The 27605-nt window shown below is 44.9% G+C and overlaps 13 non-coding genes across 13 annotated transcripts; 6 read left to right on the plus strand and 7 right to left on the minus strand.

Moving 5' to 3' along the window:
- Window positions 1–6502: 6502 nt before the first annotated feature.
- On the plus strand, window positions 6503–6575 carry TRNAT-CGU (transfer RNA threonine (anticodon CGU)). Its single transcript has one exon. It is a non-coding gene; the product is annotated as a tRNA-Thr (tRNA).
- A 429-nt stretch (window positions 6576–7004) lies between these two features.
- On the plus strand, window positions 7005–7078 carry TRNAS-ACU (transfer RNA serine (anticodon ACU)). The gene has a single exon. It is a non-coding gene; the product is annotated as a tRNA-Ser (tRNA).
- A 436-nt stretch (window positions 7079–7514) lies between these two features.
- TRNAT-CGU (transfer RNA threonine (anticodon CGU)) lies at window positions 7515–7587 on the plus strand. The gene has a single exon. It is a non-coding gene; the product is annotated as a tRNA-Thr (tRNA).
- A 431-nt stretch (window positions 7588–8018) lies between these two features.
- Window positions 8019–8092, plus strand: TRNAT-AGU (transfer RNA threonine (anticodon AGU)). The gene has a single exon. It is a non-coding gene; the product is annotated as a tRNA-Thr (tRNA).
- Window positions 8093–15462: 7370 nt separating this feature from the next.
- TRNAT-CGU (transfer RNA threonine (anticodon CGU)) lies at window positions 15463–15535 on the plus strand. The gene has a single exon. It is a non-coding gene; the product is annotated as a tRNA-Thr (tRNA).
- A 431-nt stretch (window positions 15536–15966) lies between these two features.
- TRNAT-AGU (transfer RNA threonine (anticodon AGU)) lies at window positions 15967–16040 on the plus strand. Its single transcript has one exon. It is a non-coding gene; the product is annotated as a tRNA-Thr (tRNA).
- Window positions 16041–22335: 6295 nt separating this feature from the next.
- TRNAT-AGU (transfer RNA threonine (anticodon AGU)) lies at window positions 22336–22409 on the minus strand. Its single transcript has one exon. It is a non-coding gene; the product is annotated as a tRNA-Thr (tRNA).
- Window positions 22410–22843: 434 nt separating this feature from the next.
- TRNAT-CGU (transfer RNA threonine (anticodon CGU)) lies at window positions 22844–22916 on the minus strand. Its single transcript has one exon. It is a non-coding gene; the product is annotated as a tRNA-Thr (tRNA).
- Window positions 22917–23354: 438 nt separating this feature from the next.
- TRNAT-AGU (transfer RNA threonine (anticodon AGU)) lies at window positions 23355–23428 on the minus strand. Its single transcript has one exon. It is a non-coding gene; the product is annotated as a tRNA-Thr (tRNA).
- A 431-nt stretch (window positions 23429–23859) lies between these two features.
- TRNAT-CGU (transfer RNA threonine (anticodon CGU)) lies at window positions 23860–23932 on the minus strand. Its single transcript has one exon. It is a non-coding gene; the product is annotated as a tRNA-Thr (tRNA).
- Window positions 23933–24369: 437 nt separating this feature from the next.
- Window positions 24370–24443, minus strand: TRNAT-AGU (transfer RNA threonine (anticodon AGU)). Its single transcript has one exon. It is a non-coding gene; the product is annotated as a tRNA-Thr (tRNA).
- Window positions 24444–24877: 434 nt separating this feature from the next.
- On the minus strand, window positions 24878–24950 carry TRNAT-CGU (transfer RNA threonine (anticodon CGU)). The gene has a single exon. It is a non-coding gene; the product is annotated as a tRNA-Thr (tRNA).
- A 945-nt stretch (window positions 24951–25895) lies between these two features.
- TRNAT-CGU (transfer RNA threonine (anticodon CGU)) lies at window positions 25896–25968 on the minus strand. The gene has a single exon. It is a non-coding gene; the product is annotated as a tRNA-Thr (tRNA).
- Window positions 25969–27605: the final 1637 nt, after the last annotated feature.

A 27605-nucleotide genomic window follows, 5' to 3' on the forward strand; every position in this document is an offset into this window, starting at 1 on the left:
AGCATCTTCTCTCCTTATTGGGCCCAAGGTGGTGACCTCATCAGAGGGCAGAGTCTCGTCATAAGGGATTCCCCAGTTAAAGGAGCGCTCTCGCATTACCTCCATTGTTTCTAGCACAGGTAAAAATGGAGATTTCCAATCATCCTGTTGTAGAGAGACAAGAGGGGAAGAGAGTCGTGTTGCAGTCCACCAGTCCATGACGTCTTCATTTTCCACCCCCATTGACCCCACCTTGTCACACACCTCCCCCCTAGGATTCTCCCGATCAGGGAAAGGAAAGATTCTAAACAGATAGTCAGCGCTCCGATTGTCTTTCCCTTTTCGGTGTCGTACCTCAATCGAAAATTGCTGTAAAAACAAAAACCAGCGTAGAACTCTAGGTTTCTGCGACTTGTTTCTACACATCCACTGCAGGGGGGCATGGCCCATGTGCAGAGTAAATGGTCGGCCCTCAAGATAGTATTGGAGCTTATCTACTGCCCATTTTATAACTAGGCACTCCTTTTCTATCGTAGGATACTTGGTCTTTCTAGGGAATAGCTTTCAGCTTATGTACAAGATGGTATATTCTACCCCCTCCTCTGACAGTTGTGACAACACGGCCCCCAACCCAAAATCGGAAGCATCAGTGTGGAGTATAAAGGGTTTTTCAAAGTCTGGGGATGATAACACAGGACTCGTCATGATGGTTTTCTTTAGAGACTCGAATGCCTCTATCATTGGTTTGGTTGGGTGTAGTAGGTGTTGGGGTCTAACTTCCTTGCGAAGGGTGTCTGTTAAGGGGGATGCCACCTCGGAAAACGGTGGTATAAAGCACTGGTAATATCCCAATAAACCCAAAAAAGCGCGCAGGTCTCTTTTGTTGGTGGGAAAAGGTGTCTCCGCTATAGCCCACACTTTTTCTGTCTAGGGTGCCATTTTGCCATGGCCCAGAATGTACCCAAGGTACTTCACTTTCTGATAGGCAGCTCAGGATTTTTTTTGAGTTCATGTGTAAAGCCGCCTGCTCCAAGGCCTGGTGATGTTCCTTCCAGGTCTTGCTGAAGATCACAATGTCGTTGAGGTACTCTGAACAGAGAAGGAGAGATGGTTTTGTAGTACGGTATTTATAAGCTGCTGGAAGGTGCCGGGGCTCCATGAAGGCCAAAGGGGAGTACGTTGAACTTGTAGAGACCTTCTGCAGTAGCGAACGAGGTCTTCTTTTGGTCTTTCACGGGCAGGGGCACCTGCCAGTACCCTTTTGTTAGTTCCAGCATTGTTATGTATCTGGCTTCTCCCAGTTTCTCAATTAGCTCCTCAATCCTGGGGATTCGATAGGCGTCAAAGGAAGAGATAGAATTTAATGCTCTGAAATCCATGCAAAACCGTGTCGAGCCATCTGGTTTGGGCACCATCACTATCGGAGACGACCATTCGCTATTTGAAGGTCGTATGACATCTAGGCGCAACATGTCCTGTATTTCCTTTCTGACCGCTGCCCTTTTTGCTGCCAGAATCCGATATGGCTGCTGTTTTATGATTTTACCTGCAGGAGGTATTATGCGATGTTCGGCCAGAGTCGTCTTACCAGGAATGTCCAAAAAAGGGATGCAAATGGGACTAGAGAGGTGCAGAGGGTGGCTCTTTCTTCTTCTGATAGCTCCCCATTGATCATGAGCTAGTCCATAGTGCATCAACAAGGCAGCTTGGTAGGCAGGGTAAGGTGTGTTGTTTTAGGTAAGGGTCCCAGCCATTTCTTTAGGAGGCTTATATGGTAAGACTGCTTTCTGTTGGGGGTTACCTAGAGTTGATAGGTCGTTTTTCCAATGACCCATACTACCCTGAAGGGGCCCAACCATTCGGACTTGATCTTTTTAGTGGAAAAGGGGAGTAATACCAAGACCCAGTCACCGATGAACAGTCTTCTCCACTTCTTCCCAAGGTCGTAGCAGCTCTTTTGCTTCTCTCTACTCTTTTTGAGCGTGGAATAGGTTAGATCCCTTAGCTTCCGGATCTTAAATTTTAGCTGCTGTGTATATTCCAATACTCCCTGGTTCTCTTCTTCAACCTGTCATTCCCATGCTAATTTGGTTATTTCCAATAGCGATCTCGGCTGCCGGCATAAAGCATTACGAAGGATCAACAGCCCAGGCTACTTTGGACTTGGGCCCTGATAACGTGAAGCACATGGGGCAGAACGCGGTCCCACTCTTTGCCCTCAACGGCTAACATTTTTTTCAAGGTAGTCTTCAGTGTCCTATTATAGCGCTCTACGAGGCCATCTTTCTGGGGGTCATAAACAGAGGTTCTTTTGTGGCGAAGATCCAGGGTATAGCACACCTCTTTCATCAAACGAGACACAAACGGGGTTCCCTGGTCCATGAGGATTTCCTTTGGGTACCCCACCCTTGTAAAGAGTTCTAAGAGGCAATCAGCAATGAATCTAGTGGTTGGGGTTGGGGCTCGGAGGGGAAAGGCCTCCGGAAACCGTGTGGCATAGTACACTACTACCAATGCGTATTGGTTCCACTTCTGTGTCTTAGGTAGATAACGTCCATCCCGATCCTCTCAAAGGGGTTACCTATCAAAGGCATCGGATGTAAGGGTACTGCAGGTGGTCATTGGGTATTGTTCTTCTGGCATACCTCACATGTTTGGCAATGGACTTTTATATCTTTGTACACCCCAGGCCAAAAGAAATGTGTTAAAATGTTTTGGGACGTATTCTCTGTGCCTGTATGTCCCGCAGTAAGGCAGGAATGGGAAAACAAAGAATCTGTGCCCGGAATGACACAGGTGCAAGTAGCTGAGAGGGACTTTCTGCGTTGCCTTTTCGATACAACAGCCCATCTTTGATGAGGAAGTGGGGAAAAGTAGGTGACGGGTTGTCCTGACCGTCATGGGTTGTCTCCCAAGCATTAAATAAGGTGGCGTCATTAGCCTGGGCAACCGAAAGCTCCTGTCTAATAACCAGGGTTCATGCATGGTGAGGGCAGGTAGTGAGGGGCTGGTGTCTCCCACCCCCTGGATTTTGTTCCCTCCTGTTGTACAGTACGTTGGAATAGCTGCAGAAAATCAGGGTTGTCTGTCCCCAGAATAAGTTCTTCGGGTTGCCCTTCTAAAAGCCCAACCCGGACCGTACAAGGAGCCCCTGTACAGTGGAAAAAGGGTCACAGAAGCTAGAGGGTAGGGTTTTGCATCCCCGTGGATGCACCTAATGTGCACCAGGGTATCTGAGAGGAATTGGGAAGTCCTTACAAGTGTTCTTTGTATCACTGACTGTATGCAGCCTGAATCTAACAGCACTTTTACCCTCCTCCCATTCACCTGTACACTTACATAAAAGGTGGTCCCCATCTCGGCAGTGTATAAAATGGATTTCGTGATGTATCCCACTTCCATGGGTTCTTCAGTTGGTTTTTGCTTGAAACAAAGGCAAGCGATATGGCCTCAGTTGCCACACTCAAAGCACTGTGGTCCTCTAATAGAGGGTACATCCGGTCTTGAGGGTTTTGCCTTTGATGGGTCCAAGAAGGGGCGCTGCTTCTTTACATATTTTATTGGGTTTGAGCGACTCAGTTTCTCAACGTCCCACACTGGGTTACATGGTTGGGCTTGCAAGAACGTTGTGGCCTTTTCAATGGCTTGTGCTTCAAGAAATAGTTTCAGGTATAGCCGGTTAATTTTTCTTCTTTGGTGCTTGTCGAGGGTCTCAGCCATTTGTCGGCCACCATCTTCAGCATAAAAAACTGTGTTTTGGGGTATTTCCCTGGCATGCCTTTCTCTCTTCTGAACCTTACTCGATACGCCTCGGCGTCCAGGCCGAGATGATCCAAAATAATGTCTTTTATTTCCTGGTACGGTGTGCCTCCAGTGGTGTTGGCCACTTGGTATGCTGATTTGGCTTCCCGGGTCAACAGGGGAGCCAAGAAGAAAGGCAATTTATCATCAGGTCAACTGCAGGCCCGAGCTGCGCGTTCAAATTTTAACAAGAATGTGTTGGGGTCCTCCCAGACACGTACTTCTGTAAAGAGATGCCAGAGAGGCCGTGAGGTGCACCTCGGGGTGGTCTTTGTGGAGGGGAAACTGGCTCCATTATGAACTTCTGAAGCCCTCTATCTGGGCCAAAATAGTGTGTTTGAATACTACTCTGTCGGCCTGGGCTGAAGACATTTGCCGCTCTATGGCCCATTCCAGCTTCTCCTGGCTTTTTATGAGGTGTTGGACCAGTGCGTCCATCATGGGGTTACTGATGGACTGTGCTGTTATGCCCGCATTCTCCACCACTTGTTGCAGGGCAGCAATGAGGGACCGAAAACCAGATCAGGTTAAAGAGGATTTTATTTTCCCAAATACAAGTCTCCTCCTAAACGACAGCTTCTCAGGGGAATATGGAGCCAGGTCCGTCTTGCGGCCGGTCATTCCGGGGTGAAACGGGTCTTCCTCCCAACGTGTTGGTAGTCGGCGTCTCAGAAGCTCCGGTGGTTTGAGGATAAAAAGAAAACAACAATGCGTGCAAGGGAGTTGAAGGTAATGAACTTGAGGGCAGGGAAGTGAGGGAACACCGCAAACCGTGACACACATCAAGGGAACAAAGTGATGGTGCTGAGGGTAGGGTGCATGCAGGTATGAGAACGAAGGACTCAGCTCTATTCCGCGGGCCTCTCCCTCCTCCCAATACAACCCACAAACCGATCCCGTACCTGCGATAGCCACGCTCCTCCTGGAGCATGGCTGGGTGAAGAGTGGTGCCGTGGGCCTCCTGGCACTCGCAAGGCTCCCGATAGTTCGGTAACAAGGCTCCTTCTCTTCTCCAGTGATCCTTTTCCTCTGTAATTCTCAATGTCCTCTCCCTCCGCTCCTTTTTCCTCTCCGGTGATCACACACACCGGCTCAGTAGTATCTCCTCTCCTTATTGGGCCGAAGGTGGTGATCTCATCAGGGGGCGGAGTCTTGTCATAAGGGATTCCCCAGTTAAACGAGCCCTCTAACATTTCCTTTGTTGTGTCTAACACAGGTAGGAACAGAGAGTTCCAATCATCCTGTTGTGGAGACTGGAGAGACAAGAGGGGGAGAGAGTGGTGTTGCAGTCCACCAGTCTGTGACGTCTTCATTTTCCACCCCCATCGACCCCACCTTGTCACAGTATGAACCTACATTTTTAACACATATATATATATCACTCCTAAGGTAGGCCCTAAGTAGCCCATAGAGCAAAGTGCAGTGTATTCTAAAGTTGGACATGCATTCATAAGTTTTACATGTCCTAAATTTGTTTTTCACCCATAGGTTAACATTTGGTTATCCTATTACATTTAATAAGTGATACTAAAGTATTGAACATTATTCGCAATGAGTGCCCCCCATTAAATAAACAGAGGAGGGAAAATGTACAGCTGTGATTGTCACCAATATATGAAAAAACTGAGACCTACAAACTGGTCTCCACCTTTTTGCAAATAAAAAATCAGTCTCATAAAACAGGCTATATTGATATATTAAATTAACACCATTATAATTTATTGGTGTCATATGTGTTTTGATTCCATTGCAAACAATAATTATCAACAGTGAGACTTTAGCACATTGATGATGACTTCTGACATCAGCACCTTATGAACCATAAAATTGACATTGTGTTCCTTGTTAATGGTGCCCTTGTGCCATTGAATTCTGTTGGCACAAACTAAATATTGGATATATTTTGCCGATTAATCTTGTGCAAAACTCATTTAAACTTTAAAAAATGTAAAGATAAATTATCTTTGGCATTAATCTCAGAGTAAGTGTCAATTTGTGTCATCTTACTTTCTTCATCTATCGGGATTAATACATAATAAATTTCACTATCTTTGCTTATTTTTATTATGTAAAATACAAATCTCTCTTCTTTTCCTCCACACAGGTTTTATTTTAGACAAATTATTAATAAAAAAAGAAAAAGTACACTGTAACTATTATATTCTTTCCGTGTTTTAATAGGAGTCAACCAATTTTTTATTTACTCAGACCTGAAGGTGGTCTAGCGGAGGACAGAGTGATAGACCGAAACGTCGACCATGACACCTATCTCTTGCTCAAATGATAGCTTAGGCAACTTTGATTTGTATAAACTAATCAGTCTGCCTTCTTTTGTATGCTTTTGAGAAAAAGGTATGCACAAGTGCAACTGAGAAATATATGAAATGTACATACCTTATAAAAACCCAAGTATTTTCAAGATTATAGAATGAATACAGTTATTGCCAAATGATAAACAGACATATCTATGGGAAAGACGTAGATGAAATTTCTACCTAGATTTGAGCATCATTAATACCTTCATGAAAAAAAATTGAAAGTATTCAAGAAATGAAATTGGGTTTTATAAGAGTACCTGTTTATTAAAACATATTAATACTTGCTTAGTGATTGAGAACTTTTCGTGTTTAAGATTACAACACATATACAAAAGAATTTATAGCAGGAAACACATTTTCATCATTAACAATAAAATATTTATGCATTTGTTACAATTAACGTTGGTGCTGTGGTTTAGTGGTTAAAGCGCCTGTCTCGTAAACAGGAAATCCTGAGTTCAAATCTCAGCAGCACCTAACTGCTTTCTCAATATTTTCGGAATAATTTTCATCAAACAAGTGTTGAATACAATTCAAGAATAAACGTCTGGTTCTATGAACTTTAAAATAAGTTATCTTAAAAAGAAATAAAATACTTGGTATTGTGAAGATTTTTGTAGGGATGCATTGACGTAAATAGGGAAAAAAATGACAAAGAACATGATAGAGGTGAATGATCACTCTATTGTTGAATTCAACTAATCCATTCTTCAGCAAGGTATATTTTAAAATTCTATGAATAGGGTAAACTTCAAATTAGAGAGGTTTTTTGAATAAGTGAAGCATCTTCATTCATCTTAAGTGTTTGAGTAGAGGTGTGTGAACTTAGAAAAGAATATGAAAGTGAAAAAGCAATATTCTCTGGAACACCATAAAGAAAAGTGTTTCAAATTTAATCATCAAGTGGGTGCTGTGGCTTAGCTGGTTAAAGCGCCTGTCTACTAAACAGGAGATCCTGAGTTCAACTCTCAGCTGCGCCTTGCTTTTCATAGTTGTTATATAACAAATCATTTTCATTAGGTCTTATTCCGATACAATTAAAATATAAAAGTCTGATTCTTCTTACTGTTGAACAGATCATCTTAAACCTTATAAAAACCCAAGTATTTTCAAGATTATAGAATGAATACAGTTATTGCAAAATGAAAAAAAGACATATCTATGAGAAAGACGTAGATGAAATTTCTACCTAGATTTGAGCATCATTAATACCTTCATGTAAATAAACTGTAAGTATTCAAGAAATGAAATTGGGTTTTATAAGAGTACCTGTTTATTAAAACATATTAATACTTGTTTAGTGATTGAGAACTTTTCGTGTTTAAGATTACAACACATATACAAAAGAATTTATAGCAGGAAACACATTTTCATCATTAACAATAAATTATTTATGCATTTTTTACAATTAACGTTGGTGCTGTGGCTTAGTGGTTAAAGCGCCTGTCTCGTAAACAGGAAATCCTGAGTTCAAATCTCAGCAGAACCTAACGGTTTTCTCCATATTTTAGGAATAATTTTCATCAAACAAGTGTTGAATACAATTCAAGAATAAACGTCTGGTTCTATGAACTTTAAAATAAGTTATCTTAAAAAGAAAAAAATACTTGGTATTGTGAAGATTTTTGTAGGGATGCATTGACGTAAATAGGGAAAATAAATGACAAAGAACAAGATAGAGGTGAATGATCACTCTATTGTTGAATTCAACTAATCCATTCTTCAGCAAGGTATATTTTAAAATTCTATGAATAGAATAAACTTCAAATTAGAGAGGTTTTTTGAATAAGTAAAGCATCTTCATTCATCTAAAGTGTTTGAGTAGAGAAGTGTGTGAACTTAGAAAAGAATATGAAAGTGAAAAAGCAATATTCTCTTGAACACCATGAAGAAAAGTGTTTCAAATTTAAGCATCAAGTGGGTGCTGTGGCTTAGCTGGTTAAAGCGCCTGTCTAGTAAACAGGAGATTCTGAGTTCAACTCTCAGCAGCGCCTTGCTTTTCATAGTTGTTATATAACAAATCATTTTCATTAGGTCTTATTCCGATGCAATTAAAATATAAAAGTCTTATGGCTGAGATACCCGCCACCCCCTCTCAACACAATCCCCAAGGATGGGAAACCGGAAACAGTTCTGAAGTTTTTGGAAGACGGGAGGGAGTAACCCTCCCGGCCGTATTTATTAAAATATGAAACAAAATTAAAACATTAAATAAACAGTTTCATATTATGTACAATTTCATTACCACATTGCGATGTTTGGCTAACCTTAACAGATTCTCTAATACAAAGGTTCTCCTAGCCGAACTAACATCCTACAAAACATTTACTTGAAATTTTGAAATTGTACATCCTAACGTTTAAGGGCCAACGGCAAGGTCGTAACCGGTGTCAAGATCCCTAACCCAGAAATATCGCCCTCACTTGTGAGGGGCGGCCCAGAGGCGTACCTCAAGTGCAATTACCAATTTCCCTTGACTTGACGGGGGCCCCAATAAAACTCGACGCCACTTAGAGGTCGTACGAGGACTCGTGTGAGGTATCTAGAAGGTAGCTTAGACCCTCCCCCAAACCCCACACAACTTACCACATCTGCCGTCGCAGACGTCCTGGCCCCGGGAAATTCCCCAGGAGGGGGCTGTAACCCCTCCTACCCAGGAAGGGGCCTTGACCGCCTTTCCTTTTCTTTCGGCGACCCATCCTTAGAAGGGACCGCCTCCCCGTTGAGGGGCCAATGGCCACCTCCCCCGAGCGCTCCCATCCGTGCTGGGTGACGCCCACTCATAGGGATCTTCCAATTAGTGCTCACCGATCATGACCTTACCGCCCGACCAAAATAAATACGACAATGCTAACTAAATGACTAAACTAAAAAAGACAGTAGCAACTACAATTTTATTAAAAGCATGCTTACCAATGAACACTAAAGCAGAATTTCTTTATTTGCGAAACGTAACACAAATCGACCATTCTTTATTACATACTCAAAATCATCACGGTAATACCACAACCTGTAAACGAAAATCAGAGTTATCCATCAACTTTATTCAAAAAACCACTTGCTGTCCTCAGGGGCTGGTGGGTGGGTCAAAATTGGCTCTTCGTTCCGTCTCGAGCTCACGTGCAGCGAGGAGGTGCAGCTTCAGAGCACAGGAACAAGAGGATGCCTTCTGATCTTGCTTCTCCTTTTATCCGTCTTCAGGGCGGGCGTAAACTCGCCCCTGCCTGCCCCAAGGGCGTGGCCAGCCGCGTCAGTGTCTAGGCCAACCCACTCTAGGGCGGGAAAAGGCGCGCCCCGGCTACGCCGCTTCGGGCATACCAGCCGAGACTCGCCTCCCGCCCAAGATGGCTTCCCGGGGGGATCGTGGTACTCCGCCATACGTTCGGGGGGACCGAGTGGTCGCCCCTTTCCATATGGCTGAGATACCCGCCACCCCCTCTCAACACAATCCCCAAGGATGGGAAACCGGAAACAGTTCTGAAGTTTTTGGAAGACGGGAGGGAGTAACCCTCCCGGCCGTATTTATTAAAATATGAAACAAAATTAAAACATTAAATAAACAGTTTCATATTATGTACAATTTCATTACCACATTGCGATGTTTGGCTAACCTTAACAGATTCTCTAATACAAAGGTTCTCCTAGCCGAACTAACATCCTACAAAACATTTACTTGAAATTTTGAAATTGTACATCCTAACGTTTAAGGGCCAACGGCAAGGTCGTAACCGGTGTCAAGATCCCTAACCCAGAAATATCGCCCTCACTTGTGAGGGGCGGCCCAGAGGCGTACCTCAAGTGCAATTACCAATTTCCCTTGACTTGACGGGGGCCCCAATAAAACTCGACGCCACTTAGAGGTCGTACGAGGACTCGTGTGAGGTATCTAGAAGGTAGCGTAGACCCTCCCCCAAACCCCACACAACTTACCACATCTGCCGTCGCAGACGTCCTGGCCCCGGGAAATTCCCCAGGAGGGGGCTGTAACCCCTCCTACCCAGGAAGGGGCCTTGACCGCCTTTCCTTTTCTTTCGGCGACCCATCCTTAGAAGGGACCGCCTCCCCGTTGAGGGGCCAATGGCCACCTCCCCCGAGCGCTCCCATCCGTGCTGGGTGACGCCCACTCATAGGGATCTTCCAATTAGTGCTCACCGATCATGACCTTACCGCCACAGGCCGGATAGTTGACCGGCTATCCGGACCCCCCACAACACTCCTACCTAAAGGTCATGGTATAACGTTTTTAGCCATGCTAAGAAGTCTCCTATGAGTAACTCATTCCCCACCCGAGACAAATGCACTCCATCCCCCAAATACATACTGTCACCATTAATACACCCATGCGAAATAGAATGCAGTGTCTTGGAACGGAACAACCTACTCACTTTGTTATTAAGCTTTCTAACAGAATGATTTAAAGCAGGAACCGAAATAGCCCCCCGCCACACTTTTCGTGGGATCATATGGGACCACGCAATTGTGCACCCTGGAACTCTCCTCGCTAACCAACTTACAGTGGAAAGCATCGCCTCAAGAAGAAGTCGTCTACCAGTGGTGACCAAATCATTACCCCCAAGATGTACTATGACTACAGACGGCGGTGACCTCGTCCGCCCTAGCAAACCCTCAAAAAATGATTGAAACTGGTCAATACAGAGACCGCCTCTTCCGTAGAAGGACACACTGTACCCGTATTCCCCAGCTACGTGAATCATGTCACCTGCCTTGAATACGTCTGCGGCACGTCTCACGTATGAGTGGCCCACGACCCACACCTCCTTTTTCACAGCCGGTGATGTCTGACCGCTGGCCCGGTGTTGGGTCGACTGCAAAGTCCGCCCCGCCTCGTAGGCTTGCGCAACTGAAAACCAAACAAAAACAAGAAGCGTGAGTACATTGTTACAGCTTCACAACATGTGCAACCGCACATACCTTTTATAACAATTGGAGGACCAACGCCCCACCCGTTTAACTTGTTCCACATTCAGACCCCTGGCTGTAGCTTCTGTAGCAGCCCCTATCCGAAAGGAATGGGTCCCAAACTCGCCCGGGTTCAAGCCCGCAGCGGCAATCGACATCGCAAGCACCCGCTGAAACTGAAACTTTGTCAGTGGGGTGGCGTCAGCGTGTCTCAACAAGGTCCCCCCCCCATGATGCCACCCTTCGTGCTAAATAATCTTCTAAACACTTTACCGGGCACATGGAGGACCCGGGAATCCTGCGTATGATTACGCAGTCACCCATCCCACTTTGATCGGTCTTGGACCTGACAAATGAGACCGTCATTGTCTCCCCTCTGATCTGGACGTGCTCCTGGCACAATCCTCCTGTCACATCCTGCTTGTTCCTCGCCACTAGTTCGCTTACCCGCATAGCCCCATGGAATGCCAGCGTAAAAGCGGCTCGGAATAACACTGTCTCAAACTGAGATGAACACGTAGCAGGGAGTCTGGATAATAACTGGGCCAGCCTATCCAAACCTATCGGGCGCCTCTCGTCTACTCTGCGACCCTCAAGGCGTTGCCACCCCCGTAGCGCTTTCTGTACAACGAAAGACGCTGTCGGGTCATGGATCCCATGAGCCCTAGCAACAAAGGAAATGGCAGCCCGATGCCTCTGAGCCGTGGCCACCGATTTCCCGACCAGATGTAAGGACATCAGAAAATTTACCACCCACTCCTCCTGGCCCCAAAGCTCCTCTCTATCAGTCCCCAAAAAGGCTAAATAGGACCGGAACGCCCCTTCATATGCCTTCCTCGTCCTGGGTGCTAAACTCTCTCCCACGAGGTTACGAAGTTCGGGGCACCGAGAGACCAGAGAGCTTCGGGAAAGGGTGCCGGCTCCGGGTCCGCTGTGGGAAGAAAACCCCAGAAACCCTGCATACGAAAACGAGACAGTGCATCAGCCGCCTGGTTCATTACCCCTGGGACATGTCTTGCTCTGAATAGCACATTCAATTGCATACACAGTAAAACAATTTCCTTGAGCAGTCTCAAAATCCATTTGCATCGTGCTGCCTGACTATTGATACACTCGACCACGGTCATATTGTCAGACCAAAATACCACAGAGTGATCTTTGAACCCTTCGGGCCAAGTTCTCAGGGCCACTAAAATGGGGAAAAGTTCCAGGAAAGCAATGTTACTTGTCAGTCCACTGTCATGCCACCATGTCGGCCACTTTTGTGCAGACCATCTTGTGCCGAAGATGGCACCGAAACCTATGCTCCCTGCCGAATCTGTCCACAGCCCCAGCTCCTCAGAGGACACGGCCGGTTTGTTCCAGACGACTCGACCATTGAAATCCGCCAGAAATGCCAACCAAATGCGCATGTCCTGGCGGACCTCTGCCGAGAGCCTTGTGCGATGATGGCCCTCCTTCAGGCCGACCATGGCTTGAGCAATCGAACGGGAAAAGGGGCGGGCCATTGGTATAACCCTCAGGGCAAAATTCAACTGGCCAACTAACTGCTGTAATTGATGCAGCTTAACCTTAGGTCCACTTATACACATTTGCAGGGATGTCCTGAACTTTGACACTTTGTCAGCTGGTAAACGAAAACAACCTTCTCCGGAGTCTAACTCGATCCCCAGAAACTCGAGGCAAGTGGAAGGCCCCACAGTCTTACCTGGTGCCAATGGCACGCCAAACTGATTCATCAAGACACAAAATTGCGCCAAAGCCTGCCCACATTCCGGATCCCCGGCTGCCCCCAGGAACAAAAAATCATCAAGGTAATGCATCACACGTTGGAAACCCGTCTTCCTTGTGAAGACCCATTGTAGAAAACTACTGAATTTTTCGAAATAGGCACAAGATATAGAGCACCCCATCGGCATACACCTATCCATGTAATAATGACCCTGAAACATGAAACCTAGGAGACGCTGATCGTCTGGATGTACCGGGAGCAACCGGAACGCTGACTCGATATCAGATTTTGCCATCAGCGCCCCGGGCCCCAGGCGATTCAAAATGGCTACGGCCTCATCGAAGGATGCGTACCGCACCGAACACACTTCCGGGTCTATCGCTTCGTTTACGGAAAGACCACGTGGGGCTGATAAATTATGTATCAGCCGAAACTCACCCGGGTCCTTCTTTGGGACCACACCTAAAAGGGAACAAACAAAGTTAAGAACCGGTGGTACACTAAACGGACCGGCGACTCGACCTCGAGTAACCTCCTTCCTGATCTTATCCTGTACCACGGCCGTATGCTGGAAGACCGATAGCTGATTTTTACATTTCTCTGCACCTTGAAAGTCCCCCACTGGGATGCGGAAACCATAAGAAAACCCGTTCCGCAACACCCCAGCAGAAGTACGATCCGGGTATTCACTGAGCCAAGGAATCATTGCCAAGGTATCAATCGGGGTAGGTAAAGGCGCCCCTCGGACTATGTTAGACCTGTTTGGCGCCTCCTCTACCCCCGTTATCACCCGTTTTGGCTCTGCACGTGGACTCAGGATGGGATGATTGCCCACACCCACTACATTCGTGTCTAAATTTGCACGATCCCTGGGGCCTAGTACATTTACCCCTGTTGAAGTTCCAACAAACCCCCCTTTTTCCTGTATTGCCGGCAGGCCTCGAGTAATTGTCGGTACCCGCACCTGATCGAAAGGGCGTCCCCGCATACTGGCGGGAGGATTCGCCAACGTTACTCCCTACTAATGGCAATTTTAACATACCAGTATCCTCCATTTTGGACCATGACACAGAATCATAACAATCCCACGTTAAGTTTTTATCATGTTCTTTAGCCTTTCTAAACAGGTTATCATAGCAGAACCAATGATTACCCTCGTGTGATACCGAGTACCCCATGATTCGTGACTGATAAATCGGCAATTCGGGTAACAGATCGGGCCTTCGTTCCCCCAAGATCGATGTAAAAACCCCCCACGCTTTGCCCCAATTGCCAATGTTTTCATTTACCTTAAAGGCGGCCATTTTTGCGCGCCAAACACTCGGATGCATGAGATCCTTCTGGCCCTTAACATGCTCCATCTCATAGTGATCAGTAAGCAACGAGAAGATGTTTACGTACTCCCCCGCCCATATCTTCTCTTTAATAGCCAAAGGAACATGCTGACCCAACTTTTCCCTACGAGAGGGTGCTGACTCATCCCTCGCAATCGGCAATGGCCGCTTACCTGAACCGGACGCTGCCTCTGCTACTGAACCCGTCCCCTGTGGCTTCTCTACTGCGGCAGCCGGCGTGGACACCTTCGCTGCTTCCCGTGACTCACGCAGTTGCTTCATCAGCACCTGTGCGTCGACAGCCGTGGCGCCCTCGCTACCTTTTCCCAACCACGCTGCTAATTGTGCTGCCAGCTCGGGCGGCATATCTTCCCCGGACACGGGGGTGACCACAACGGGAATCGGATTCCCTTCCTCCGGCACGGGAGTGGGTGCCTCGAGCGGGGTACTGGGACCCGGGTTGTCTCCCCCAGCTGCTCCCCTCCTGGGCCTCTTGTTTTTCCCTCCCGGGGCTGCTCCCGCCAAAGGACGTTTCGGTCCCCCTTCCTCGTCTTTATCCATTCGCCTCTTTAGTTCGGTCACCTCTTTCATGAGAACGCGCAGCATCTGGTCAGTAGTCATGCGCTTTCCCGCCTTCTTCGGCATTCTCCAACAGAGTATCTGAAAAACAAACAAGAACGATTACAACGCTCAAAATTGGCTCTTCGTTCCGTCTCGAGCTCACGTGCAGCGAGGAGGTGCAGCTTCAGAGCACAGGAACAAGAGGATGCCTTCTGATCTTGCTTCTCCTTTTATCCGTCTTCAGGGCGGGCGTAAACCCGCCCCTGCCTGCCCCAAGGGCGTGGCCAGCCGCGTCACTGTCTAGGCCAACCCACTCTAGGGCGGGAAAAGGCGCGCCCCGGCTACGCCGCTTCGGGCATACCAGCCGAGACTCGCCTCCCGCCCAAGATGGCTTCCCGGGGGGATCGTGGTACTCCGCCATACGTTCGGGGGGACCGAGTGGTCGCCCCTTTCCAGATTCATCTTACTGTTGAACAGATCATCTTAAACCTTATAAAAACCCAAGTATTTTCAAGATTATAGAATGAATACAGTTATTGCAAAATGAAAAAAAGACATATCTATGAGAAAGACGTAGATGAAATTTCTACCTAGATTTGAGCATCATTAATACCTTCATGTAAATAAATTGTAAGTATTCAAGAAATGAAATTGGGTTTTATAAGAGTACCTGTTTATTAAAACATATTAATACTTGTTTAGTGATTGAGAACTTTTCGTGTTTAAGATTACAACACATATACAAAAGAATTTATAGCAGGAAACACATTTTCATCATTAACAATAAATTATTTATGCATTTTTTACAATTAACGTTGGTGCTGTGGCTTAGTGGTTAAAGCGCCTGTCTCGTAAACAGGAAATCCTGAGTTCAAATCTCAGCAGAACCTAACGGTTTTCTCCATATTTTCGGAATAATTTTCATCAAACAAGTGTTGAATACAATTCAAGAATAAACGTCTGGTTCTATGAACTTTAAAATAAGTTATCTTAAAAAGAAAAAAATACTTGGTATTGTGAAGATTTTTGTAGGGATGCATTGACGTAAATAGGGAAAATAAATGACAAAGAACAAGATAGAGGTGAATGATCACTCTATTGTTGAATTCAACTAATCCATTCTTCAGCAAGGTATATTTTAAAATTCTATGAATAGAGTAAACTTCAAATTAGAGAGTTTTTTTGAATAAGTAAAGCATCTTCATTCATCTAAAGTGTTTGAGTAGAGAGGTGTGTGAACTTAGAAAAGAATATGAAAGTGAAAAAGCAATATTCTCTTGAACACCATGTAGAAAAGTGTTTCAAATTTAAGCATCAAGTGGGTGCTGTGGCTTAGCTGGTTAAAGCGCCTGTCTAGTAAACAGGAGATTCTGAGTTCAACTCTCAGCAGCGCCTTGCTTTTCTAATTTGTATATAACAAATAATTTTCATTAGGTCTTATTCCGATACAATTAAAATATAAAAGTCTGATTCGTCTTACTGTTGAACAGATCGTCTTAAACCTTATAAAAACCCAAGTATTTTCAAGATTATAGAATGAATACTGTTATTGCAAAATGAAAAAAAGACATATCCATGAGAAAGACGTAGATGAAATTTCTACCTAGATTTGAGCATCATTAATACCTTCATGAAAAAAAATTGAAAAGTATTCAAGAAATGAAATTGGGTTTTATAAGAGTACCTGTTCATTAAAACATATTAATACTTGCTTAGTGATTGAGTATCTTTTCATGTTTAATATTACAACACATATACAGAAGAATTTATAGCAGGAAACACATTTTCATCATTAACAATAAATTATTTATTCATTTTTTACTATTACCGTTGGTGCTGTGGCTTAGTGGTTAAATCGCCTGTCTCGTAAACAGGAAATCCTGAGTTCAAATCTCAGCAGCACCTAGCTGTTTTCTCCATGCTTTCGTAATAATTTTCATCAAACAAGTGTTGAATACAATTCAAGAATAAACGTCTGGTTCTATGGAATTTAGAATAAGTTATCTCAAAAAGAAATAAAATACTTGGTATTGTGAAGATTTTGGTAGGAATGCATTGACTTATATAGGGAAAAGAAAATGACAAAGAACAAGATCGAGGTGAATGATCACTCTATTGTTGAATTCAACTAATCCAATCTTCAGCAAGGTCTATTTTAAAATTCTATGAATAGGGTAAACTTCAAATTAGAGAGGTGTTTTTGAATAAGTGAAGCATCTTCATGCATCTAAAGTGTTTGAGTAGAGAAGTGTGTGAACTTAGAAAGGAATATGAAAGTGATAAAGCAATATTCTCTTGAACACCATAAAGAAAAGTGTTTCAAAATTAAGAATCAAGTGGGTGCCGTGGCTTAGCTGGTTAAAGCGCCTGTCTAGTAAACAGGAGATCCTGTCAGATCCCTACTACCAAAAATCTCGCCCTCACGGTGTGAGTGGCGCATGCGCAGAGGACTCTACCCTCATTGCCAACTGTAACTTCCCTTGTCGTGGTGGGGGCCCCCTTTCCACTCGACGCCATTTTAAAGGTCGTCCGAGTTCCCGTGTGAGGTATCTGTTGGAAGGACAGCGTGGACTCCCCCCATCCCCACACTCTCTATCCGCCGTCGCGGATATCCGGGCCCCGGGAAATTAGTAGGAGGGGCATCTAGCCGCCTTCCCCCCTGGGAGGGGCCTATGGCCGTCTCCCCTTAGGCGACCCATCCTTAGTGGGTGCCGCCTCCCCGTGGGAGGGGCCAGTGGCCGCCTCCCCTTGGGCGCTCCCATCCATTCTGGGTGGCGCCCCCCTCTAGGGACCTTGAAATTACTGCTCACCGATCATGACCTTACCGCCACAGACCGGATAGTTGACCGACTATCCGGTCCCCCCAACTCCTTCTAAAGGTCATGCTTCCTCAAACCCCTTAGCCATGCTATGAAGTCTCCTATGAGTAAGTCATTCCCCTCCTTGGACAGGTGAACCCCATCGTTCAGATACATGTGATCGCCCCGAATACACCCATGAGGAATGCTATGTAACTGCGAAGAGCGGAACAATTTACCAATTTTATTATTAACTCTTCTCACTGAATGGTTCAGTGCTGACACCGAAAAGCCCCCCGCCATACCTTCCTCGGAATCATGTGAGACCAGGCAATCGTGCACCCCGGGACTCTTTTAGCCAACCAGCTAACAGCCGACAGAATGTGTTCCAATAACACTCGTCTACCCAGTGTCACCAAATCGTTGCCCCCCAGGTGTACTATGACTACAGATGGCGGTGACCTTTGCCGCCCTAGCAGATCTTCCAAAAACGAATGAAACTGGTCAAAACAGAGCCCACCCTTTCCATGGAAGGTCACTCTGTACCCGTATTCCCCAGATGCGTGAATCGCGTCACCTGCCTTGAATACGTCCCCGGCTCGCCTCACGTATGAGTGGCCCACGACCCATACCACTCTCTCACCAGTCGGTGATCCTTGACCGCTGGTCTCCCGGTGCTGGGTCGACTGCAAATTCCGCCCCGCGTGACAGGCTCGCGAAACTGTAATTCAAACAAAAGACAAGAAGAGTGAGTGCATGTCAATTGATCTCTTACCACATGTGCAATCGCACATACCTCTTGAAGCAATTCGAGGACCAACGTCCCAACTGCTTTACTTCCTCCGCACTCTGACCCCTGGCTGCAGCCTCAGTGGCAGCCCCTATCCTAAAGGAATGGGTCCCAAAATCGCACGGGTCCATGCCCGCAGCAGCGATTGTCAGCAACATCGCTCTTGTTCCTTGCGACAAGTTCGCTCACCCGCATAGCCCCATGGAATGCCAATGCGAAAGCTGCCCAGAGCAGTACTGCCTCGAAATGGGAGGAGCACGTCTCATCCAGCTTTGCCAAAAGCAGAGACAATCTGTCCAAGCCAATCGGGCGCCTCGTATCTTGTTTGCAACCCTCGAGGCGCTGCCAGCCGCGAAGGGCTTTCTTAACCAAAAAGGAACCCGTCGGGTCTTTTATGCCATGCATCTGTGCCATGAATGAAATGGCCGCCCGATGCCTACTGGCCGTCGCCGCTGATCGGCCTCCTCTGTGCAGCGCTACCAGGAACTCCAGGAAGGATTTCTCCTGACCCCAGCTCTGTCTCCCTGTTGGACCCAAAAATGTGCAGTAGGAACGAAACGCTCCTTCGTATGCCTTCCTTGTCCTGGGGGCTAAGCTTGCTGCCACGAAGTCTTGTAATCCGGGGCACCAATTAGCCATAGCGCTTCGGGGAACGGTGCCGCTACTAGGTCCGCTGTCGGTAGATAGCCCCTGAATGCCTGCATATGTGAACGAGAGAGTGCATCAGCTGCATGATTCAGTACGCCTGGCACATGTTTCGCCCTAAACTGTACATTCAATCTCATGCAAAGTAGTACAATCTCTTTCAACAATCTCAAGATCCACTTGCAGCGGGCTGCCTGTTGGTTAATGCACTCGACCACAGTCATATTATCAGACCAAAACACCACTGAGCGGTCCCCGAAATCATCTGGCCATGCCATCAGAGCAACCCAAATGGGGAATAACTCCAGGAACCCAATGTTACCTGTGAGACCGCTGGAGTGCCACCACGCCGGCCATGTTTGCGCAGACCATCGGTTACCAAAGATGGTGCCAAAACCCACGCTCCCAGCTGAGTCGGTCCATAGACCTAGTTCTTCCGAAGACGCTGGTGGCTTGTTCCACACAACTCGACCGTTGAAGTCTGCCAGGAATGCCAACCAAATGCGCATATCCTGACGAACCTCTGCCGACAGTCTCGTACGGTGGTGTCCCTCCTTAAGACCAACCATAGCTTGTGCAATAGAGCGTGAAAAGGGGCGGGCCATTGGTATCACCCTCAAGGCAAAGTTAGGCTGACCCACTGTTTGCTGTAACTGGTGCAGGGTCACCTTCTCCTTGCCCAGGCATTGCGTCAAGGAAGCCCTAAACTTGGCCACCTTTTCCCTCGGTAAACGGAAACATCCCTCCACAGAATCGAGCTCAATTCCAAGAAACTCCAGTGAAGTAGATGGTCCGACCGTCTTACCTGGCGCCAATGGGACTCCGAACTCCCCCATGAGGGTGCAGAAGTCCAGGAGCGCCTGCGCACATTTCGTATCGCTGGGTGCTCCTAAGAACAGGAAGTCGTCCAGATAGTGCATAACATGCTCGTGCCCTGTGGCCTCGGTGAATGCCCACTCTAAAAAACAGCTGAACATCTCAAAATAAGCACAGGAAATGGAGCAACCCATCGGCATGCATTTATCCATGTAATAACTCCCTTGAAATGCGAAACCTAGCAAGCGCTGATCCTGCGGGTGTACCGGGAGCAACCGGAACGCTGATTCGATATCTGATTTCGCCATCAGCGCCCCGGGGCCCAGGCGATTTAACATGGCCACGGCATCATCGAACGATGCGTACCGCACGGAACAAACTTCTGGGTCAATGGCCTCGTTCACCGAGGAACCCCTTGGGGTAGATAAGTTATGAATAAGTCTAAACTCCCCAGGGTCTTTCTTCGGGACAACCCCTAACGGGGAACATATGAACTCCGCCACCGGCGGGCGATGAAAAGGCCCCGCCACCCGCCCTAAGCTGACTTCTCTCGCAATTTTCTTCTCTGCCACACTTGGGTTGTGTTGTACCGATAGCTGGTTTTTACAAAAGGAGTCCCCTCGCAAATTCCCCGCTGGGATGTGGAAGCCATGTAAGAATCCCTTCCTCAACACCCCAGCGGATATATGATCCGGGTATTTGTTCAACCAAGGAGTCAGAGCCATGATATCGACGGGTGTAGGCAAACGGTCACAACATCCCACCTCACTCCTGTTTAGACCCTCCTTTACCTCCCGTCCCGCTGTTTTTAGATCTACAAGTACTCTCCGGGTGTGAGGAATTCCCACAGCCCGCACACGCATGCCGGAACCTACATGTTCCTTGCGGTCTGTTGCAGGTGCCTCGATTGAAGCCCCAACAAACCCCACGTTTGCCGCCATTCCCGCCGGTCTTCGACTGGGAATCCCCACTGGCACCCCCTCGAAAGGGCACCGCGGGCTTCTGGCGGACAAACCCTGACCCATTCCCGCCTGGCGAGGACGTACCTGTCGCCCCTGGCAAGAGCTGTTTGTGCCATGACACCGAGTCCAGGCAATCCCAAGTCAAAGTAGCATCGAATTCTTTTGCTTTCCGGAATTTCATATCATAACCTTTCCATTCATCCCCCTCATACATTGAGTAAAAATCCATAATACGATTTTGATAGCAAGTTAACTCAGTCATGAGCTCGGGTTTTCGTTCCCCCATGATTGCAGTAAATATAGAAAAGGCCTTAACCCAGTTCGTTACTGTCTCCTCCACCCTGAACTCCGCCATTTTTGCGCGCCAGACGCTCGGGTGCCATAAATCCACCTGCGCTTTAGCATATTCCATCTTGCGATGGTCAGTCAATAATGAAAACATGTTAACATATTTGTCTCCCCATATTAAGTCTTTCGTGGCCATAGGGATGTGCTGTGCAACCTTCTCCCGCCTCGAGGGTAATGAACCCTCCCCCGCCATTGGCAATGCGAGCTTACCGGTATCGGTCGTTGTTCCCGCCATCTTCTCGCTACCAACTGCAGGTCCTACCGGTGCCATCTGTGGGGAAACAAGAGGAACAATCGCCGTTGCGGCCTCTCTCGACTGCCGTAATTGCTCGATTATTAGTCTGGCCTCCTCGGCCGGGTCTCCCAGGGCCACTGCCCCCCCTGCTTTTTTCTGAAGCCATGGTAACACCGCTGCCAACTGGATGGCCAATTCAGGCGGCATCTCCTCATCACTAGTGGGAGTAATCACAACCGGGATCGGCAGACCTATACCCGGGTTTGGTACCGAGTTATCTGCCGGCGTGACGGGGGCGACTGGGGGTACCACTGGAACCGGGACCTCCCCCAAAACCGCCCTCACCTTGACCCGTTTCCCTCTACCCTCGGAGCCAATTCCCGGCAAGGCCGGGCCTATTACCTTTTTAGGGTGAGCCAAGTCGCTCAGCGCCGCCATCTGTTTTTTGACCTCCGCCAAACCTCGCTCGATCGATTGGACCTTTCCGAGTTTTCGGTCCATGCTAGCCATCCGATTCGACAATAGGCGCAATACCTTATCCGTCTCGGAACCCTTTCCTGTTTTCTTGCCAGCCATGGTTTCGAGTATTCCGCTCCTAGTCGATCAACGAGGTCCTGGATCCTTCGTACTCCGATAACTGAAAGAGAAACAACAAGTTTACAAGTTCTCAAAATTGCTGCTTGTTCCGTCGAGGGCTCACGAGCAATCGAGTGGTGCAGCCTTCAGAGCACAGGAACAAGAGGACGCTTCTTCGGATTCCCGCTCTACTTATTCTTCTGCGGGAGGGCGTGTACCCTCCTCCTGTACGCCTACTGGGCGTGGTCATCTGTGTAGGTGTCTAGGACAACCCCTCTTGGGCGGGAGAAGGCGCGCCCCGGCTACGCCACTTCGGGCATACCAGCCGAGCCACGCCATACCCGCCAAAAATGGTTTCCCGGGGGGATCGGGGCCCCCAACCATACGTTCGGGGGTACCGAGTGGTCGCCCCTTTCCAAGACGATCTGTTCAACAGTAAGACGAATCAGACTTTTATATTTTAATTGTATCGGAATAAGACCTAATGAAAATGATTTGTTATATAACAATGAGAAAAGAAAGGAGCTGCTGAGAGTTGAACTCAGGATCTCCTGTTTACTAGACAGGCACTTTAACCAGCTAAGCCACAGCACCCACTTGATGCCTAAATTTGAAACACTTTTCTTTATGGTGTTCAAGAGAATATTGCTTTTTCACTTTCATATTCCTTTCTAAGTTCACACACTTCTCTACTCAAACACTTTAGATGAATGAAGATGCTTCACTTATTCAAAAACACCTCTCTAATTTGAAGTTTATCCTATTCATAGAATTTTAAAATATACCTTGCTGAAGATTGGATTAGTTGAATTCAACAATAGAGTGATCATTCACCTCTATCTTGTTCTTTGTCATTTTATTTTCCCTATTTAAGTCAATGCATTCCTACCAAAATCTTCACAATACCAAGTATTTTATTTCTTTTTAAGATAACTTATTCTAAATTTCATAGAACCAGACGTTAATTCTTGAATTGCATTCAACACTTGTTTGATGAAAATTATTCCGAAAGCATGGAGAAAACACTTAGGTGCTGCTGAGATTTGAACTCAGGATTTCCTGTTTACGAGACAGGTGCTTTAACCACTAAGCCACAGCACCAACGGTAATTTTAAAAAAATGCATAAATTATTTATTGTTAATGATGAAAATGTTTTTCCTGCTATAAATTCTTCTGTATATGTGTTGTAATCTTAAACATGAAAAGATACTCAATCACTAAGCAAGTATTAATATGTTTTAATAAACAGGTACTCTTATAAAACCCAATTTCATTTCTTGAATACTTTACACATTTTTTTCATGAAGGTATTAATATTGCTCAAATCTAGGTAGAAATGTCATCTACGTCTTTCTCAAAGATATGTATTTTTTTCATTTTGCAATAACAGTATTCATTCTATAATCTTAAAAATACTTGGGTTTTTATAAGGTTTAAGACGATCTGTTCAACAGTAAGACGAATCAGACTTTTATATTTTAATTGTATCGGAATAAGACCTAATGAAAATGATTTGTTAAATACAAATGAGAAAAGCAAGGCGCTGCTGAGAGTTGAACTCAGGATCTCCTGTTTACTAGACAGGCGCTTTAACCAGCTAAGCCACAGCACCCACTTGATGCTTAAATTTGAAACACTTTTCTTTATGGTGTTCAAGAGAATATTGCTTTTTCACTTTCATATTCTTTTCTAAGTTCACACACTTCTCTACTCAAACACTTTAGATGAATGAAGATGCTTCACTTATTCAAAAAACCTCTCTAATTTGAAGTTTACCCTATTCATAGAATTTTAAAATATACCTTGCTGAAGAATGGATTAGTTGAATTCAACAATAGAGTGATCATTCACCTCTATCTTGTTCTTTGTCATTTTTTTCCCTATTTACGTCAATGCATCCCTACAAAAATCTTCACAATACCAAGTATTTTATTTCTTTTTAAGATAACTTATTCTAAATTTCATAGAACCAGACGTTTATTCTTGAATTGTATTCAACACTTGTTTGATGAAAATTATTACGAAAGCATGGAGAAAACAGCTAGGTGCTGCTGAGATTTGAACTCAGGATTTCCTGTTTACGAGACAGGCGTTTTAACCACTAAGCCACAGCACCAACGGTAATAGTAAAAAATACATAAATAATTTATTGTTAATGATGAAAATGTGTTTCCTGTTATAAATTCCTCTGTATATGTGTTGTAACCTTAAACACGAAAAGATACTCAATCACTAAGCAAGTATTAATATGTTTTAATAAACAGGTACTCTTATAAAACCCAATTTCATTTCTTGAATACTTTACACATTTTTTTCATGAAGGTATTAATATTGCTCAAATCTAGGTAGAAATTTCATCTAAGTCTTTCTCATAGATATGTCTTTTTTTCCTTTTGCAATAACTGTATTCATTCTATAATCTTGAAAATACTTGGGTTTTTATAAGGTTTAAGACGATCTGTTCAACAGTAAGACGAATCAGACTTTTATATTTTAATTGTATCGGAATAAGACATAATGAAAATGATTTGTTATATAACAATGAGAAAAGCAAGGCACTGCTGAGAGTTGAACTCAGAATCTCCTGTTTACTAGACAGGCACTTTAACCAGCTAAGCCACAGCACCCACTTGATGCTTAAATTTGAAACACTTTTCTTTATGGTGTTCAAGAGACTATTGCTTTTTCACTTTCATATTCCTTTCTAAGTTCACACACTTCTCTACTCAAACACTTTAGATAAATGAAGATGCTTCACTTATTCAAAAACACCTCTCTAATTTGAAGTTTATCCTATTCATAGAATTTTAAAATATACCTTGCTGAAGATTGGATTAGTTGAATTTAACAATAGAGTGATCATTCACCTCTATCTTGTTCTTTGTCATTTTCTTTTCCCTATTTAAGTCAATGCATTCCTACCAGAATCTTCACAATACCAAGTATTTTATTTATTTTTAAGATAACTTATTCTAAATTTCATTGAACCAGACGTTTATTCTTGAATTGTATTCAACACTTGTTTGATGAAAATTATTCCGAAAGCATGGAGAAAACTGTTAGGTGCTGCTGAGATTTGAACTCAGGATTTCCTGTTTACGAGACAGGCGCTTTAACCACTAAGCCACAGCACCAACCGTAATAATAAAAAATGCATAAATAATGTATTGTTAATGATGAAAATGTGTTTCCTGATATAAATTTTTTTGTATATGTGTTGTAATCTTAAACATGAAAAGATACTCAATCACTAAGCAAGTATTAATATGTTTTAATAAACAGGTACTCTTATAAAACCCAATTTCATTTCTTGAATACTTTACACATTTTTTTCATGAAGGTATTAATATTGCTCAAATCTAGGTAGAAATTTCATCTACGTCTTTCTCATAGATATGTCTTGTTTTTCATTTTGCAATAACAGTATTCATTCTATAATCTTAAAAATACTTGGGTTTTTATAAGGTTTAAGACGATCTGTTCAACAGTAAGACGAATCAGACTTTTATATTTTAATTGTATCGGAATAAGACCTAATGAAAATGATTTGTTATATACAAATGAGAAAAGCAAGGCACTGCTGAGAGTTGAACTCAGGATCTCCTGTTTACTAGACAGGCGCTTTAACCAGCTAAGCCATAGCACCCACTTGATCCTTAAATTTGAAACACTTTTCTTTATTGTGTTCAAGAGAATATTGCTTTTTCACTTTCATATTCTTTTCTAAGTTCACACACTTCTCTACTCAAACACTTTAGATGAATGAAGATGCTTCACTTATTCAAAAACACCTCTCTAATTTGAAGTTTATCCTATTCATAGAATTTTAAAATATACCTTGCTGAAGATTGGATTAGTTGAATTCAACAATAGAGTGATCATTCACCTCTATCTTGTTCTTTGTCATTTTTTTTCCCTATTTACGTCAATGCATCCCTACAAAAATCTTCACAATACCAAGTATTTTATTTCTTTTTAAGATAACTTATTTTAAAGTTCATAGAACCAGACGTTTATTCTGGAATTGTATTCAACACTTGTTTGATGAAAATTATTCCGAAAATATGGAGAAAACAGTTAGGTGCTGCTGAGATTTTAACTCAGGATTTCCTGTTTACGAGACAGGCGCTTTAACCACTAAGCTACAGCACCAACGTTAATAGTAAAAAATGCATAAATAATTTATTGTTAATGATGAAAATGTGTTTCCTGCTATAAATTCTTCTGTATATGTGTTGTAATCTTAAACCCGAAAAGATACTCAATCACTAAGCAAGTATTATTATGTTTTAATAAACAGGTACTCTTATAAAACCCAATTTCATTTCTTGAATACTTTCAATTTTTTTCATGAAGGTATTAATGATGCTCAAATCTAGGTATAAATTTCATCTACGTCTTTCTCATAGATATGTCTTTTTTTCATTTTGCAATAACTGTATTCATTCTATAATCTTGAAAATACTTGGGTTTTTATAAGGTTTAAGACAATCTGTTCAACAGTAAGACGAATCAGACTTTTATATTTTAATTGTATCGGAATAAGACCTAATGAAAATGATTTGTTATATAACAATGAGAATGGAAAGGGGCGACCATTCGGTCCCCCCGAACGTATGGACGGGTGCCCCGATCCCCCCGGGAAACCATTTTGGGCGGGGGGCGTGGCTCGGCTGGTATGCCCGAAGTGGCGTAGCCGGGGGGCGCCCTTTCCCGCCCAGGAGGGGTTGTCCTAGACACCCGCACAGAAGGATAAATGAAGCGGGAATCCGAAGAAGCGTCCTCTTGTTCCTGTGCTCTGAAGGCTGCACCACTCGATTGCTCGTGAGCCCTCGGCGGAACAAGCGGCAATTTTGAGAGCGTGTAATTTTGTTGTTTCTCTTTCAGTTATCACCGGGTCCTCGTTGTTTGACTAGAGCGGAATAATCAAAGTTATGGCTGGCAGGAAAGCGGGAAAGAGCTCCGAAGTGGAGAAGTTACTGCGCACCTTGTTATTATTATTATTATTAAGCAACTTGTAACGCGCAAACTAAACCCGAAGGTGTCAAGGCGCCTATCAAAACCAATCAAAAAATTTGCAGAGCACCACTAAGGGTATGCACGTGTAAAAAGGTGGGTCTTTAGAGCGGATCTAAAGGCTTGTAGAGTGGGGCGGGACCTTACTTCCAAAGGGAGGGCATTCCACCATTTAGGTGCCAGGTTAGAAAAGGCCTTGCCTCCCCATCTTGCTTTTCTAACACGAGGTACAGAGAGAAGAAGTTTGTGACTGGAGCGAAGATTCCTACCGGGGTTATGCTGAGATAGAATAGATCCCATGCCTGTAGGGCTGGATTTAGCTAAGGCTTTGTACACCAGACACATGGATTTAAAAAGGATCCGGTACTCAACGGGGAGCCAGTGAAGCTGCTTTCGGGCTTCGGTGGCAGAGGCACGTTTAGGTAGGTCAAGAACAAATCTCGCTGCCGCGTTCTGGACCACCTGCAAGCGCTGTAGATGACTCTTGTTCAGTCCTGCATACAGCGCATTGCAATAGTCCAGTCGCGAGCCCAAAAGTGCGACAGCAAGTTGCTTTCTTGCCTGGGGTGACAAAAAGTGCCTGATTTTCCTTAGAATGTGGATAATCCCCCAGCAGGTCGAAACAGTCCTGTTGACCTGTTGGCACATACTAAGGGTGGGGTCGATCATGACTCCCAAGTTTTTTGCTGACGAGGTGGGCTCGGGACATAAGCCCAGCGAGTTCGGCCACCACTCAGCCGACCAGATCGTTTCTTTTCCTCCAAAAACCATCA

The sequence above is a fragment of the Lissotriton vulgaris genome, chromosome 12 (assembly GCF_964263255.1).
Source record: "Lissotriton vulgaris chromosome 12, aLisVul1.2, whole genome shotgun sequence".
NCBI classification, from domain to species: Eukaryota; Metazoa; Chordata; class Amphibia; order Caudata; family Salamandridae; genus Lissotriton; species Lissotriton vulgaris.